The following is an 18,464-nucleotide window of genomic DNA, read 5'->3' as shown; positions in this document are numbered from 1 at the left end:
AATTTAAATCAAACACATGCACTTAAATCCAGCAGTGACAGTCAAAACAACAGACCCTCACATTTTCATCAGTAGGGGAGATGCACACAGTTCTTCTTGATAGAAAACACCAAAACAATCAAATGATTTGGATTAAAACCGAAGTGTCACCTTATAACACACGTTCTCTCTTTCCGGCCCAAAGAATATTTAAGTATGCCATTTAAACGTGGAGAAATTTCAAGTGGAGATTGAGAGCCGTCTTTCACTGAGCTAAAATTGCTTGCTTCAGGAGTTAAGTCCTATGAGTTCAAATCATCTTCAGGAAAAGGGAAGAACTGAAACAGTTCTCCAACATCCGAAGCGAGTGGTCCGAGCCATGAAATAAAACATTGGACATTTTAAAGAAGAAAGATTACTTACCACAGCATTTCTAAGAGTATTCCCAAAGATATCAATTTCTTACTTTCAGGGAAAAATACTGTGTTAAGTAAATGTAAGGTTACAAGCATTTATCAGTGCTCAGAACGTATATTGTCTTCAAAAAATCACCTAATTCTTCAAAACTGAGTAAATTAAGGATAAGCGTGCTTCCTACAGAGACATCAAAGCTACTTTAAAATAAGAGCCACAGCCTTCATTTCATCTAAACTGAGAAATGCAGAATGAAGTCTCATGTCAGCGCAGAAGGTCAACAGGATGAGGTCCAAAGGACCTGAGAGAGTAAGTCTGCATGTCAAGCAGACAATGTTAAGTGTTGGCAAATGCAAGGTAATGCATGCAGAAAGGAACAATGTGTCGCGTTCCAAGCTAACTGTACCTCTCACCAAGGAAAAAGTCTTGAGATTAAAACCACAGTTCAATGTGCTGTGACAGATAATAATGCAAACAGTGTTAGAAACAATAAAGATGCTGAGAGGAAAAAAGAGTGTATTTCAACATTTTTTATAAATCACTGAGGTATCCTACGATACTATTCTAGACTCAGTAAGTGAAAGAGCACATAAAGAACATACATCTGCAAAGACAGGAGAATGATTAGAAAACGAAGTTGGGAAAGGCATCTGTATGAGAAGATAATCAAAAGATTGCAATACTTTAATTCAGAGAAGAGTGAAAACATTATAGAAGGACAAGCAACAATGATACAAAGAAGGAAAATTGAATGCTTCTGCCCACTTGTTCTTAAAAATACAAGAAATAATATATTTTTAATAAATATCATCTACAAGGCTTCCCATTCCAGTTTAATGTACCCCACATGCTTGTCATCATTTTCTCTTTGGCTTGTAGAAATCATGAGGAACCTCAGTTGAATTCTGAATGCCCTTATGCCTCATGTTGGAGCAGTCCTGTTCCTCTTGCAGTATATAATGCTCCACAGAATTACAATGGGAAGCTGGTTTGGTCATGGAATCCATATTGACAACACAACTTGAATCATCATCCTTTCTGTAAAGCAAATAGCTATTCTTTCTTTTTCAAGTGAGTTCCTGCATGGATTACAAGATCAGCAGACAGCAGCTACAAAACTGCTGTTCAGGTTTGGGGATTTGCAAAACGAATCTAAAATTTCGCTTGTGTTAGTGAATCTACAGAAGCAGTCTGAGTCACAATGGAATGGGCTCTAGTCTGCATAATTAGATCAGTTAGTTGTCTCATAATAGTATCTACCACAGTAAGATATACATTTAAACAGTATTAAATATAAAAATCTTGACCTTTAATCCATTTGTATCAGGCCATAAAGCCAAAGTGAGCTCCGAAGGGTTCTGTCCTGTCCAGTTTGTCTTAAAGATCCCTGATCACGTCACTGGATAGAAACTCATAATTTTCCTAGTTCAGATTGAGCTTGGTCAAAGAAAAATGAGAAAGTTAATCAACAGTGAAAGTAAAGATTAAAGAATATCTTTGGTAAGATACAAAAATATGAAATTGGTGAGGAAGAATCTGTTTTGCAACTAACAATGTCATTTTGTTCCATAAAGTTATATTAATTATCATTATGTTTTCCTCCTTTAACTATATATTAATCAAGTCTTGTATCAGCATCCCTCTTTTCACCTCAGATCAATGTCAGAGAAGTCTTCATTGCTGTATAGAATGTTTCAACTAATAAAATAATTAAAATATGTTACTTATACCTATAAACCTTTGTTTTCTTACATCCTCAGGCTACAACAACTACAGTAACACTATTACCAGGTAACACACTCTCCACAAAATACACCGTTATCTTTAAAGAATATAAAATTGTAGAGTCAGAAATACAAAGGGAGCTTGGTCAAATTAGACTGTGCTTTAAGAATTGGAAAGAAAAAGCCTGAATATAGAGAGCGAGAGACGTTCTAACATCTCACTGGGGTGGCTGTGGGAGGGAGGCGATGGAGCTTTAAAGCTGATGCAACAGAATCTCATCTGCATTTCAGAGCTGCACATCACAGCTGCAGAGCTGTTGCACTGAACAACAGAGTTGCTTCATTGCAATTCTTCACTGGAAAGAGAGAAGAGTTTATGTTCAGGAAAAGGGTATAAAGTCCACAGAAAGAGCACCTGGAACATATTCAGAAGAGCTGAAAAACCACAGAGATCCAAGCTTTTTGAGCTAACCAAATTTCAGGTATTATTTTTTGTAGTATGGTTGTTCCATATGTTATTTGGGTAAACAGATACGGACTAGTCTGTTTTATGCCTCTTCCATTGATGATTATACCTCATCACTAATTCTGTGCTGAAATAAACAGTTCTTGCCTAAAAAACAAGATGGAGCAATAGAAAAGCATTACCCTTTTTCCAGATTACTTCTGTCTTTTGAAACCAACATAGATCTGGTAAGCAGTCTCAGTCGACATCCATGCTTATAGTACAGGGGCATCTGGAGAAGCCACATGCACTACAGCAAACCTAAATTGTCATGACTGATGTTTATGTCTAATCAGCCCCACAGATGTGACAGGATAATTCTGCCTGAGTTGTTTACTCTCAGCAGTCTGAGTCATATAAGGTGTTAATTATACTGAAGTTAATAAGAAAATATTTCATTTACTAACTGCAGGATCATACAATGAATCAGCCTCTGAAGAAACAGGATTAGTTAAAAAACAACAAATAATTGCCTGTAATGTTTTTTTAAAAACACTATAACAATACAAAATCTAGTTCAGTCTTATTTTCCACATGCAAATCAGATTCTTTAAAGTCATGAATAATGGATATATCTCTTTTGTGATGTCTTGTTGCTTTCTATAGTATGAAAAGACAAGCATTATGCAAATATATCATCTTCAAAAACAGTCTCTTGTCAAATAGGCATCGCTTTCTATTTTTCTGTTGCTAATATAATTGACAAAATACTTGATACTACTGATTATGCTTTTTCTTGTAAACCACTTATTTTATGGGTTTAAACAGCTGTGTTTTTGCCTCTATGAGCCTGTGAGTTCATTATAAAGTTGTAACCATGCTGTGAAAGAGCAACAGGCAAAGTCTTAGGCGTACTATCCTATCAGCTGGTAAACAACATTTGATAGCAATAAAGGTATAATTCAATCAACATTGGCACATTTCTGAAAAAGGGAGAAGGTTAATATTATTCTCCCCTCCTCCTCCTCAAGCAGTTGAACCCATATGAAATGAACAGAGATTTAATTTGTAGATGTTCTTGATTTATACAGAATCTCTTCAGAGGTCTACAAACATCTGTCACTGTTAACAATTCTAGGTCTCACCCTGGGACACCTTGAATCAATTCAGCTCTCTTCAAAATTTCTTTTAGGACCCACTGTATCTACTATAAAATTAGACCACAGCCTTATTCAAACCTAGTGCCTCCAAGATTAGAGAAAATAAGGTTACAGTTAAGGCATAAGTCTTGTTCATTCCTGCATTACACCATTTCTGCAAATGAAACCTAACTTCTACAGCAATAAAATAATTACAACAAAGTGGCAAATTCTGGCCAAAGATTTTGTTTGGGAACACTTGTTATAAAGTTATTTGCCACTAAAAGTACTTCAAACTTTTCAGGTACCACACCAGATTAATTCTACAGTGTCACAGACATTGAATGAAAAACTCTATTCTGAAAAATATCACTTTCAATTCGGCGAGATATTGGGGGCGAAGCCATCAGAAACTTCATGAAGTTCCACAAGAAGTGCAAAGTTCAGCATCAGAGCAGAAAACACCGATGCATCGCAACAGACCGGGAACCAACTGGCTGAAGAGAAACCCTGCTGAAAAGCTTCTGGGGTCGTCATGGTGGATCTCAAGTTGCATGTAAGCCAATAGAGTGCCCTCATATAAAGCAAACACCACACGTGTTAGGAGGATTATGGCCAGCAAACTGCAGGAAGTGACTACATCTCATTCTACTTGGCATTGGCGAGGCACACTTGGAATAGTGTATCTAGCTTTGTGCCACCTAGTTTGAGCAGCAAATTAAGATAACTGGAGAAAGTACAGGAGAGGGCTCTTGAGGCAGAGGACACATGCCCTACAAGGAGAGGTTGAGGGAAAAAGGCATGTTTAGTTTGACAAGGAGGAGATGAAGGCTGAGAGGAACTAACTGCAGCCTACAAGAACTAACAGAAAGGGAGTTACAAAAATGATGGTGTCAAACTTTTCAGACAATGGCCTCAAGTTGAAGTTCATACTGGGCATTAGGAAAAACTTATTCACCAGGAAGATACTGAACCTTGGAACAGGTTACCCAGAAAGGCCATGGAAACTCCATCCCTGGAGATTTTCAAGACTCAGCTAGACAAAGTCACAGCTGACACGACTTAGATTCTGCAACAGTCTTGCTACAGGTGGAAGGCTGGACTAGATGACTTACTAAGATCCATTCCAACCCATATTTCTATGATTCCATGTGAAGAACTGAAAATCAGCATGTAGTCTTAAACATGCTTATCCCTGGAGAAATAACAAGTCTTTTTATTTTTTTTTTTAAACTAGAGAAAATGGACTGCAGTTTGCATTACACAGCAAATTGTAATTAAATCAGTGCCATCTTTACAGTTACCTTTCATTTTTTTCAGCTACGCTAAAATGAAGCTACTCCAGCAGGGAGAAAGCTGAGATCTAAGAATCGCAACCAGAGGCAAGCACCTTTGAGAAATGGAATTCAGACCTTATTTCTCTCCTCTGCCTTTCTCCACTCATCTTTGCAGCTTCTTTGAAGTCACTTCTAAGGTGTTTAGTTTTCCCTGCTGTGTGTCAGGCACCTGTGCTCTTAACAATAACTGGTAAAGTTAGGGACTGCAATAGCCAGGCACTATTTGCCAATGCAGCTTCTGAACTCTGCAGTACCTCTGCTGAAAAAGATGGGTTGAGGACATAAGGGAGAATGTGTTTTTACTTTTAGCTATTTTGTAAATACAAAAAATAATAAATTGGAATACACTACACAGTAAAGATTCACAGGATGCATTTCATACAAAGGATACTCTAGCTGCCAGCTTTTTCACTAGTGTTAAAAAGTTGCAGGACCATCCTGGTTTGGTTTCCTCTCCTTCAAGTGTATACCATGGCTGGAAGAGGTATGGAAGACGAATAATAAGCTTAAACCCAAGAAGCCCTTTCAGGTTTCTGGTGTCAAAAGTATTTTTAAAAAGTACATAGCTCACAGTTGTCGGTGACAACCAAAATCTGTCACTGCTGACTGTGGCACAAGGACCAATGTTTTGTCATTATTTGTCTGGCTTGTGAATTGTAAAATCTTCCTTCTACAGGGGTGGGGCTTTTTCCCTAGTGATGAAGCAACACAGTTTTGTCCCTGCACGAGTATGTATGTGCATGTATGTATACTGACCACAACAATTTAACTAATCACCATTTACTTCACAGATCTGGAACTAATGTTTGCCATGCAGGACAACTGGTACTTTATCCCTGTGATAACACTTCTACTGCTCTTACATCTTTGGTTTTTTTCTTCATGGAGCTAAAGGCTTCCTTCTCTCCTAGTCATTTCAAAGCAGTCTTGGCGATTCACAGAATCCTCATTGAAAACTCACCTTCTGAAGAAAATATAGCCAAGTAATTTTATGTTTGAACATATTTGTACCTGGACAACAGTTTAGGAATGAAATTCAGTTTGAGCTTCTGTTGTACATTTTTTCATATAATTCCATCTGTTCCAGTGTTGCACTAAATTGGGATATGTTTCTCATTCTAGATTTCCAAAACATACTTTTGTATTAAGTAAATCTCATTTGTATTTAGTGTTACACTCTTAGTCTAGTTGAGCTCTAAGTACAGTGAGACTGGGCATGCTAGGATTGCATCAACAGCTCTGAAGGTCACTTGCCTTTACCGCTAGTCTAGGTATGGGCTGACAGCACAGAATCAATGCCAACACAAGTACGTTGAGGCCATCTTGAATTTTGTCTGGGTTCCCAGCAATGATCCCTAATATCTACAGAGCTGTCTTTTGGTCTGAAAAGATTGGCATGGATTAGAACAGCCCAAAGTTTCACTTTCTTTCATATTTCATGATGGTAAAACATGGAGGAAACATTGGGAAAGGAATCGTGTAAAACTGCTTATGCCAACACTGCTGTTCGCTCCTTTGGAATAGCAAATTTTCATGAGGCTATTTTAGCCTCATGAAAACAAAAATCTCATCTTACCTCCACATTAGTACTTAGATAAACAAACAAAACAAAACAAATTACAGAGAAACAACAACCAGAAATGAGTATACATTTGCACTTCAATTAGTTTTAAACTTTTTCCCTGTGTTGTTTCACTGTTTGACCTGCACATACAAATACATTCTATATTTCTTTTAAAAAATTAAAAATCTGTTTTGAACCTTCCCTGCGGGTATAATACTTCTTCTTTGTGCTTCTAGCTAAAGTGTTACTATTCTTTAACTGTTTTTATTCAGTTTAATAAATTTCACATATTGGGGGGGGGATCTTTCTCAGCAGTTCAGCTTAATAAGAAGAACCTGTACCCCTTCTAATCAGCAACCCAGTATTGCTGGCAAGTATAGCTGAAAAGCGTTAATTTAGGTGTTTCTAGCAAGAAAATAAAAATCTATGCCTAGATTTAAAAAGTCATAACTTGATCATTTTTCTGCAGTTATTTTATTTGCAAAGTTTTGCACTTATTATATTTTACAGATTAATCAGCAGATGTAATCTACCTACCTGTCTTTAAGCAGCACTCTAAGCCTTTCATTCCTTACCTGTCCATTCTTTCCATATTGTCAATTAAAACAAAACAAAACAAAAAAACAGCCCACACTTTGGGTAGGGACTAAGTGGAACTCTGCTTCATGTTCCGTAAAAGCACTAAGTACTTCAGTATTTCCATAGAAATGCTTCTCAATAAAAATAAGAAAACAGAACATTCTAGAGGAAGAGAAATAGGCCTTTGGGATAGATTTTCAGTCAATAAGAATGGATATATTATTACCTTCTGATGTTGCATCCAGTTCCTTCATTGTCTCCACATCTGATATCCTCCTTAAAAAGGCAGTGTTGTCTGGATATCCCGTTGGAGTACCACACCTAAAAGGCTGCACTTTTTAATGTGGAAGTGATTCAGTTTCATGCTCTTCCCTTAATGCTGCACTGAAAGAAAACAGGCTTTCTCAAAAAATGAAACAATTTCAGTATTTTAGTAGAGAAAGTTTTATGGGTCAGAAACATGTTTCTTGAAAAGGTATGTAATAAAATCTTTAGTGCATTCAGAACAACAGCCTGTACGTAAATAACCTTAACGATAGAGTTGAGAACATAAACACACTGATATGTATGGAAAATGTTAATTGCTGTAAATACAATGGTATTTTATACAGGCATAGTTGTGAGTCCACCTCTCTCTAACCACTCCTGAAGGCCTGCCCACACCACCAGAGCTGCCTGTCACCAAAGATCCAAGGCCCAGCTCTGATACAGCCAGTTGTGTAACCTTAGCTCTGACTGCTAAGCAGATTGCAAGGTGAGAAAGAGCAATGAGAGGTTCTGTAAAGTAAAGCCAGGCAAGATAAGAAAGGTAAAATTGCAACTAGAGAATTACTGAGACGGAGATCCTCAGCAGTTTAAAGAGAAAAAAAAAACCCAACATATAAAGGTGTAAAAACTTTCAGCAAAAAACAGGGAATCAGAGGATGACAATTCAGCACCATCAAGGATCTGTTCCAAGGAGGAGCAGAAGTCAACCTTCCCCCACTTGACTGGTACCTGTCTGGCCAGCAAATTCTCTTCAGGTGTCTTATTGGGGTGGGGAGCATATTAATGCTTAGCTGAGTAGCTCGTTAATCCTAGTGATCTTTTGTGTGTTTTAGACAATAAGAAACTGATTTCTGCATTTGACTTGGATGTGTTCTGTATGCAGAGTGCTCTTTGTGCATGGCCTCCTCCGCAATCACAGAGGGAAGGTAACTTACACAATAAGGGGTCTACCAGTACAGTGCACAACCTAGTTGCAATAGAAATAAAGAGGTCTGGCTCTACACAGTAGAAATATCTGAATTTAAAATAGTGAGGGGGTGTTCTCTGGGGAAAAAAATGGAGTTTCACCTTCAAAGAAAGGAAGCTATTCTTCTTTAGAATAATAATAAAAAAATAAACTATATTTTGAGACCTGCAAAAAATCTTAAGACAAACCAAAATTTTACATGACAATTACATGCAAGGTTACATGCAAGGATCCTGATTCAAAGACCCAAGTCGTCCCCTTCCAGTCTTACGTTTATATTTTTATCATATCTGGCTCTGTTTCATGGTCAAACAAACAAAAAACCCAAGCTTTGCAAAATGAATCCAGCTTGCTCCTCTAAATTTTACACTGTCAATGTTAAGAATTGTAAGGCATGCGTATCAATTTTTGCCTTTGGCTTGATGTTTATCTACACAAAAAGGACCTAAAAAGGAACAGGCAGGTCAGGAAAGGACTATCAGTTGTGGTTGGTTTTTTGAAAGGAATATTAAGACAACTTCTGCACCTTTATTTGTAAGCCATGCATCGTGAAGCCTAGGATAGGGGGCACAGGAACTAGCTCTGCTGCCTCAATGGAAGAAAAGGAAATGACTGAATGACTTATTAAAGTCAAAGTTATTAATCAGTGAGGAACATTTCATTATTTTAAGTAATAACAACATTGAATGAATTAGGAAAAAAGGGTCTGATCAAGTCCATATTTATGTTATTCATAATCAGTATCTTGTAGTGAAGTCCGAGCGCAGGCATAAACTTAATTCCCAGGCAGCATCCTCGGACTAACAGAAAGTCTCAAAAGCTGAGTCTATATTAGAGAATAAACAGGGCCAGGACAGTCTCAAGCACTGTCTTGCAGTTCTTTATACTGTTTAACATATTTAACTCTTAGCATGCTCCTTTACTATGGCTTTGCTGTGTCAGCTACCACTCTCCCAAGTTATGCCATATTGCTAGGACAGCATGGGCCAGGCACCTACTCCCAATAGGCAGTATGATATGGCCACAATGTTTAATGCAGAAAGAAGAGAAAGGTTGGTCATATGAATGTGAGTCATAATGTGACATCTGCTTTAAGAGTCAGAGAACAAGTTCAGGTGTATTTTATTTAGTAATACAGACATAGCCCTGCGGTCTGGACTAGCAGAGGACAGGAGTTTTGCAGAGACGGCATGCTGAGGACTGTTAAGAAATGTATCACGTTTCCCCAGAGCAGGTTGTAGAGCTTTAGAAATTAACATCCTTCAGTATTCCTAAGTTTCAATGAAGGCAATAGAAAGGTAGGTTTTTCATAGGGATAAGAAGTTGTAGCTGTCCCTAAAGACTTAGTATTTGTAGGACAAAATAATTTTATGGCACCATTGACCGTAAGTAATTATGATCTATATTGTAAGAAACATTGCTGGTAAAAATATAGTTCCTGTTGAAGGTCTTATCATCTGAACAACAACAAAAAAGTATCATTATAACTAAGTTGTTAAATTACTAAATCCCCACTACAGTGTAAGTAAAGAAAATTCACATGACATGCTAATGTTGATATAGACTTTTTCCTCCAGAATGGCAATAAACCATACTGGTTAACACACCTTCGTAACTTAACTATATTCACACTACAATTTGTACCACTTACCAACTACATTAGCTAAAAATAAAATCACATTCGTAGTGGACATTATCATGCAAGCAAGTACCCAATTCAACAAAATTGGTTTATTTTCTAAAAGCAATGCTTGCAGTAATAAATAAATGTTTCCTTGTGGGGTTGAAGCATCTGTTAAATACCAAGTGAATAATCTATCCTAAGCAGTGTTAAGACACATGAATTTGAGGTACTTTAACTTAGACCTATATTCAGATTACCTAAATTCTGGCTGAACTGGAATGCAGGTGAACTTTCAGGGACCAAAAAATTTTCACTATTTTCAGGACACCCCTTAGATACTTATTTTGGGAAGGCAGGGCACAAGACAAATGTTTCCACCTTCTTTTTTTCTTTATTTTTGTCACTATACATTTTATAATGTCAATGGAACCTATAATCCAGGATTATAAACTGCTGTAAACATGGAATGAAACCGCACTCAATATTTTTGAAAATACTTTGGGGCAAGGAAATTAGTAGACATGAGCTGCCTAAAAATATAAAATGTTTCATAGTATTCTAAACAATTCATTGATTCTAGGCAGACAAAGGCAAAATATGGAAGATAGTGCACTAAAATAAACACTTTATAATTCTTACAAAAGAATGATGTCTGCGAAATAAATGACTGTCCAGCCAACAAGCTGTTGGGTGTCCAGCCACAAAGCTGATTTCCGTAATTGTGTGAGGTACACTTAGCAACCATAGGTGTCTGAGAAAAAGAAGAGCCATTGAAAACATTTCTTGTTATTATGAGGATGCAGCTCCTTCCATTCTTCAGACAGGTTTACCTAAACAGAATTATTCTTTTTACTACAGCCCAATCCATTCTTTAAAAAGAATTTAAGTCCTTCTTCTTCAAAAAAGTGTTGCTGTAAGAAAATGAAAATTAATCTTATTTGGTATTAACAATTTTATATTCGTTATTAATTTTATATTCATTCATGGATAAGTCTTTGAGAGCATAAGTTTGTTCTCTTTGCATTTCCTTCTTACTTGTAAAAAGATATTAATACATACCAACTGAAAAAAGATGCCAGTATTCTGCCTATCTCGCCTTCTTTATTAGGTTGCTAGGATAAAACACTTATGTTTTCTCAGGTGTTCTCTGCCTGATAAGCCATAGGTCTATGATATAAGTTTCTAAAATATACTTGCATATACTGTATATCAGATTAACTTTCCTGTAGGCAATCTTTGAGGTACTGCTGCAAAGTATGTCAGCATTACAATATTTTAGTGAATTTTTTAGAAGTGGTTCTTGCACATTACAGATGTTCACAAGTCTTTTAAAACAAAGCAGTATTTGCCTAAATCTTAATTGATAAATTAGCTTATTCAGTGTAAAACAAGATCAAGATACAAAGCATGGACCTATAGACATTTCTGTATTTCAAGGAATTCCATCTCTTTATGCCAAATGTTATAATTCTTTGTCCTGAACATTCACTTTAATTAATCTCTCTGCTTGCAGGATCCCCTGAAAGAAAATGTTTATATATGCTTTTTTATACAAAGGCTGAGTAAACAGAAGATGTCATTAATTATTCTTAATTCCTAAATCTAAAACATTATTAACCTATAGCTAGATTAGCAGGCAAATCAGTACTATAAAGATCACAAAATGGGAAGCCGGTGGTTAAATAAATTAATAAAGACAAAATCAGGTAATTCAAGATTAAGGTCCCAATTAGGCATCCAACAAGTTGAAAGTATGGACATGCACAAATAGCAGTAACCCATGCATTTTTACATTGCTTTCTGGCATTGCTTGCCTATCTCCTTTTCTTTTAGTTTCTTTACGGTAACTGTAAATTTTGGATCAGGAATTCTTTCCTTAAGGGCTCTATATTGAAAAGATACTGCAACAGAACAGCAAATTTTACAACAGCACAATCTTGCTTAATACTTTTTCATAAAGAAGATAATGACTGTAGAAACCTAAATTGGAAGACACCATGATTTTACAGCCTGAGAGGGGTATTAGAAATGTGTTAGCACTGCTTTTGTAGCTGACTTCATAACATGTCTTTCCTATACCAACTCTTAAATTATCACCAAGCTAGGCTTTCATGCGAGTACTTCCTAATTGGAAGTATCAGGTATATAATCTCAGTTGTACGACATCTGCTTGCTGCACAGAGAGGGCCCTATTCCATGGGCATGGAATCTGCCATGGAGTTGACACGTGACTGTGTTTCCTTCGTTAGAAATAAAAGAATACCTCTAGCTTTCATGAGCCATGTATGAACACGCTGTGGCTCCACACAATAGTATCACTGTAAATTTTCAAATGCCTTAAATGACAGCATTATCATCCAGAGATGATAATTTCAATACCAATATTTTTAACTCTTTCACTACTGATAACTTTTAGCAACTATCTAATTAGTGCCAAAGTTTAGTGGCACAATCACAGTTTCTTACTCCCACCTACCCAGGAGGCAAAAACTGTTCCTAGCTAACTTGCCAAATCTTCAGCTATGGCTGATAACAACATTACTACCATTACTCATTTTCAACATAAAACCTACAGTATGTCAAAAACCTCAAGGTACATAGAACATCATTAGCTGATTCAAATTAAGTGTGAAAACAGACAACGAGGCCCCTCTAGATATGTTTCCACACTTTATTCAATAACTAAATAATTCTGAATGGCCTATTGCTGCGTATTTCTCCAGCTGCAACTAAAAATGCATCTGAAGTAGCTACAACATAACCACTAAAGTGATGCCATGAAGATCACGAAGAATACGTCTTGTCTGACAACGTGCATTGGCCCTGAAGTTGAATGTTAATGAAAATGCCTTTGATGTGCTATTTGTTTAATGTGGTACTGCATATTTTTCCCTGTGGCGTCTATCTTAATCCAGTACTTGCAAAAATCAAGCAGTTGAGGCCAATGAGTAAATTAATTTTTGTTATAGCTGAAAAAGAAGTGAGAATCCCAGGGTTGGGTCCTTGATTCCCATGGCTATTAAATGGAAAAGTGCATGAGCGTCCTCTTTAGAAAACACAGGGAAAACACCTTAGAGATACTCCCTCTCAGTATGAGTAACCTTACTACAAGGCCACAGAATTAAGTTTCCTTTTGAAAGACATTGGGACTGGTGAGGTTTGCACTGATGGCTATGCACACTAAGCAAGAAGTGGTCTGAGCTGACTAGTGGATTTATATTGAATTAGCCATTTAGATGGAATTCAGTTGTTTTGCTGCCCATTATTAAATCACAAGAGATCTTACAGAGGACCTACATAACTGCTTCCCAGATCAGAATGCCTCTCGGCTTACTCTAGCAGCCGTCCCAAGGCTCTAGGGATGTGCCTTGGTAAACCAAGGTAGAGGAACTAAAATACTTGATTTCATTTGCCTCCACAGCTAGGCAATGCCAGAGAACAGTCAATCTGTCTGAGACTTGACTTTCTAACAGTAAGATACAAGTAAGATACAAAAGGTATTTGGGCAATCTGAATCTGCCCCCAAGCCTTGAATTCAAAGGGACTAGGAGATTCTTCTGTAAGTGTGTAAAACACCCATCATTCACTGGAGACATCACCAAGTAAAGATGTGTTACCTGCGAGTTCAAATTCAAGAATGAGGACAGCACTATGCCAAGAAATAATGACCACACCATCTAAGAATAATGAGTTGTACTCTAGACCTTTCATTTCCTAGTTGCAGAATACATTTTATTAATGGAAAAAAACATATTTGTGCCGTAACTATTGAAAGAATCCAATGGTAAACCATGAGATCAATAGTACATCTCTAAGTAATAGAGATGATTCACATGTTGGTATAGCTAAATTGTAAAAGAGGAGTATTTCAGGTTTTGATACTTACCATAAGATGTTTTGCAAAATACTGTGTGAACTGTATTGTAATGATGGTTTTATTTACCCCAAAAGTGATACCTGTGTTGCTGTTTTTTCAGAAGAGATTTATTTATAACCTTTTCTCAAATATAGGGAGAGAAACAAGTGTACTTATTTGGATAAACATTAAAACCACAGAATACTCATTCCTAATTTAGCTTTATTTTAATTGTTGACAATCTTGCCATAGTTTCTAGATAAAATGGTAGCCATAGCAACTACATATCATGTATCAGATAGAAATCAGTATCAAATCCATCCACCATACACAAAAATTTTAGGATAGAGTTAAGAGAAAACAACAATATTTGTGCATCAAATTTGTCATATTGAGAAGCTAAATTCATACACGTTACCCCAGCAGATTATGTTTTATGTATAAGGAACTATTGCAACATGTTACTCTGACGATCAAAATTCAGACCTGAGAACAACTCTGAACAATAAAGGGTAACAGCTGAGGTACAGAGCTTCCCTTCAGGACAAAATAGCACCTGTCTCCACCAAGTGACCGTTTTACTAAAAAGTAATTTTACTTATGTAAAAGGACTGTCAAATACACATAAAGACATACTAATTCAACCTCAGTGTGGCTATATATTTAAAAAAAAACCAATAAAACAAAAATGGGTTTACCTAATTCTGTTCTTAATAAACAAGTGCTACAATTTCACTTTCAGTGAGATATGACTACATTTAAGGCCAGCATAGTGGTAGATGCAGTTTTATTGTAAATATTCAGTTTTCTGAACAGAAATCCTCAGTCGTGGGAAGCATGAAAAGAACAGTCAGCTTGAACAGAACAGCTTCCAAGACTGTTCTCAAGGCACAAAAGGACAGTATTTTTACCTAGCTTTATAAAATGACTTTTTATCACTCTCTGGCACAAGCAAAAGACGAACTGATTCTTAAACCCTTGCTAGTGTAACAGCCTGGCCTGGCTTTTTTTCATAACGCTATTCCTAAGGGAGATCAGAACTATTCATTGTTCCATTTTGCAGCCTGGTTTATGGGCTTTTAACACAACAGAGAAGTTACAGGAGAATTAACAATCATCCCCTTACTGAACTTTCATTTAAAGGTACCTATTAAGCAGCTTTTAGTCAAAGAGTGTGCTTGTTCTCAAAGAAATAATGCATTTTAGCCAGCTATACAAAAGCCCTTCTCTGCATCAGGACTCAGTATCTCAAAAACTGAAAGACCTGTTCTGACCTGTTACAAGAACCGAAGATGCTCACAGCCTTATTTCGCCACTCATTACATTTGTTTATCTAATGGTCTAACTGGAATTACTGAAATGCAGAGTGCAGCCACATTGGAAAAGCAGCAGGCTATTAGCAGACCAGCAACTTAGTTTTTCTCATCCTTCTTTTCTGTGTTCATTTCTAATCGCAATGCATGTATGTGATGGGTCAAATTCCTTAAGAAGCAAACTAAAAGATCGAGCCAATGCACATCTCAGACTAACCACACTAATGTTTGAAAAGTTCATCACATCAGCTCATAGGTGGTAAGTTCAAATGAAAGCTTTTATAATTAAAAACAACAGTTTTTATCACGACATCAAAGACAGGGTTTTTTTTAATTTAGTTCCTGATTATAGCATGTATTTTCACATCTTTGGACTCAACTCAGGTTGGGACTGGTACTTCTCAAAAAGCTTTGGAAAAATATATTGGCATAAAGCTAAAGTTAGTTAAGGATACTACTAATTTCAGAGGTGACATTAATCTTTTTCAGGGAGAGAAGAAACTTTGAGAAGTTACTACATGTCAGCTCAGCAGCAATTAATAGAATGTCCATTTCCACTTGAGTTGATGACAGTCATATAGAGCTAGGTTTCTACCCCTTGGATTCACTGCTTCGTCATTAATATCTACCTGCTCTCAGAAGAAAGTTTAGATAACCAGTTTTGCTAAAATTTCAATAGGTTAGTCTTCATCTGTGTCAACTTGCCGAATATTATTGCTGTATCAGTGCAATTTTATTATTTCATTCATCTCATCGAATTCAAAAGACACTATCACAAGGGGGCTGGCATGCAGATCATTCTTTTCTGAAGGGTAAATGCCAGAGCAAAAAAGCAATATGGCACACGAGTCTGCATATTCTTTGGGGTTTGTTAGAGGTCTGCTCAGTTAGCATAATCCCTTCTCCTGCATCCAGTAAAACACCAGCATTTTTCCTTATTCTGCCTCTTAGCACTTTATAGGGGAAATTCCCATCATAAAGGAAGATCTGTATAAGCAAAGGGTGAATTATCTTCTTCAAACACATTTGAAAACAGTGTGTAGCACCTAAGTCACATCTCTTTGTCTCCTCACAGGTATGCTCTTAGCCCTTGATTATCCACTGCAGGATCTGCATTGGAGAAAAGTGGTGCTATAAAGCTCTGTACTCTGTGAAAGAGTTATCTACACACAGACCCTGGGGGCAAAAAGTCCTGTATGTGATTCTACTATGACAATGCCATGGCCACTGGGAAAAAAACTGGAATAACCAGGGGCTTTTATTGCCAAAAAGCAAAACCATAATAGATCAAAGCTTGTTCTGACCAGTCATTTCAGATAAGCTCTTTACTGCTCTATACAATCAAATGAGTTCTCACATATCATAGAAATATGCCATTTTAAGACTAGAGAAATCCTCCACATCAAAAAACTGGTGACTTTTCTTGGACAGTTGAAAGGTCTGTGGAATGGGAAAAGAACTGAAATTTTAACTAGATTATCAGCAGTATGGAATTAAATGCATAATAACATAGCGATGATTCCTTGAGTAAGCCTGAGCATGTGGAGAAGCTACAGATACCAGATTCCAAAAATCATCACTCCCGATTCCTTGAGGGATTATTAACGAGAAATAGGTGTCCACCTGGCCGATTTTAATACACATGATGTCAGTGGTGATCAAGAATCACTTAACCTGTGAAAACTAGCTAGTTGCCTGAGCGAATCTTACAGCCTTAATCAAGGGGTCCTTCTACTGCACCGGCGCTTTGAGTCTCAGCAGTCCCACTAAATAACTATCTATGGGTGCTAAGTGGACCTTACATTTCCACATCTTTTGCCTTCAGACCAAGGACAAAGCATACAGGAAAGGCATTTTTGGGAAGGCAGAATACATGCTCACTATGCTACATCTGTTCTGTGAAATAACGGAGGATTCTCTACAAATTTTCTGTGCTTTCATAGAGCATTAGAAGTAAAGTGTCTATTTACTAATGGCACATTAATTACCAGAGTACTTGCAACACAATCCTATGCTGTAATCACCAGCACATGAAAATTGCAAGCTATCCAGCAAATGAACTTGAAATGCTCCAGATGTATGTGTGGAAGTCCAATTGCAGAAGATTAGAATTAAAGCATTGGTTCCAGGGAGTATATAATTAATTTTAAGTCACACTGAATTATATAAAATTATTTTTTTGTTTAAAATTAAGTATATTCTTCAGTGTTGCTCCTTCACAGCTTTAAGTCTAATCATCCAGTTTGCTTGGCAAGACTCTTTGAAATTATATCTTCAATTCCCAGCCAGCAAGGTGACTTCATTCCTTTAGCTTTAAAGAGTGATTAATTACATTTCAGATACTTCGTCATCATTGGCCATGTTGATAACATAGAAACTGACATTTTATCTGCCCAGTGTAGATATTAACAATCTCATAGAAATAAATTCGGATGGAAAAGGTTTATCTTGCTCTTGGAATGCCACGATCTGTCTTCTAAGATCTGCTTGTAAGAACGATTCAAAAAATCAATTATTCATGTAGTAAAAGAAGTGTAATCTTCAGTAAACTAGCTTGACATTTTCCTGAGGGACTTTCCAAATTTTCATTTAGTGTGTTTCATATAGATGCAACTTGAATTTCTCACCTGCAAAAATCTCTATGATGTTATAATATTGTCCCATGCTGAGTAATTTGCATCTAATACAAACCGAGTTGAAAAGACCTATGGTCCTTCTTAAAACAAAAAAGAAGGGGGAAAAATGCAATAAAGATTAATCCTCATTTATTTCAAAACGTACTTTGTTTACTGATCCTCAGATGTGTCAGGAGGTGATGAAACTAACCGAGGTTTGCTACTTTACTGATCAAGCGTTTTACTCTGTGAACTGAAACATTGTCTAGAACTGTTCCGCTGATGCTGTATTATTGTGTGCACACACACACTGCTCAGTAATCATAAATCTTCATATTTCTTAATAGTGTTAATTTTAACCTTAATCATAGAATCATAGAATCATTAAGGTTGGAAGAGACCTCCAAGATCATCGAGTCCAACCGTCGACCCAACACCACCATGCCCACTAAACCATGTCCCTAAGCGCCTCATCTACACGTCTTTTAAATACTTCCAGGGATGGGGCCTCACCCACTCCCCTGGGCAGCCTGTTCCAATGTTTAACCACTCTTTCAGTAAAGAAAGTTTTCCTCACGTCCAATCTAAACCTCCCCTGGCACAACTTGAGGCCATTTCCTCTCGTCCTATCGCTTGTTACT

The sequence above is a fragment of the Pygoscelis adeliae genome, unplaced genomic scaffold, assembly GCF_000699105.1.
Source record: "Pygoscelis adeliae isolate BGI_AS28 unplaced genomic scaffold, ASM69910v1 Scaffold113, whole genome shotgun sequence".
In the NCBI taxonomy this organism is placed as follows: domain Eukaryota; kingdom Metazoa; phylum Chordata; class Aves; order Sphenisciformes; family Spheniscidae; genus Pygoscelis; species Pygoscelis adeliae.
This window is presented reverse-complemented; position numbering follows the sequence as displayed.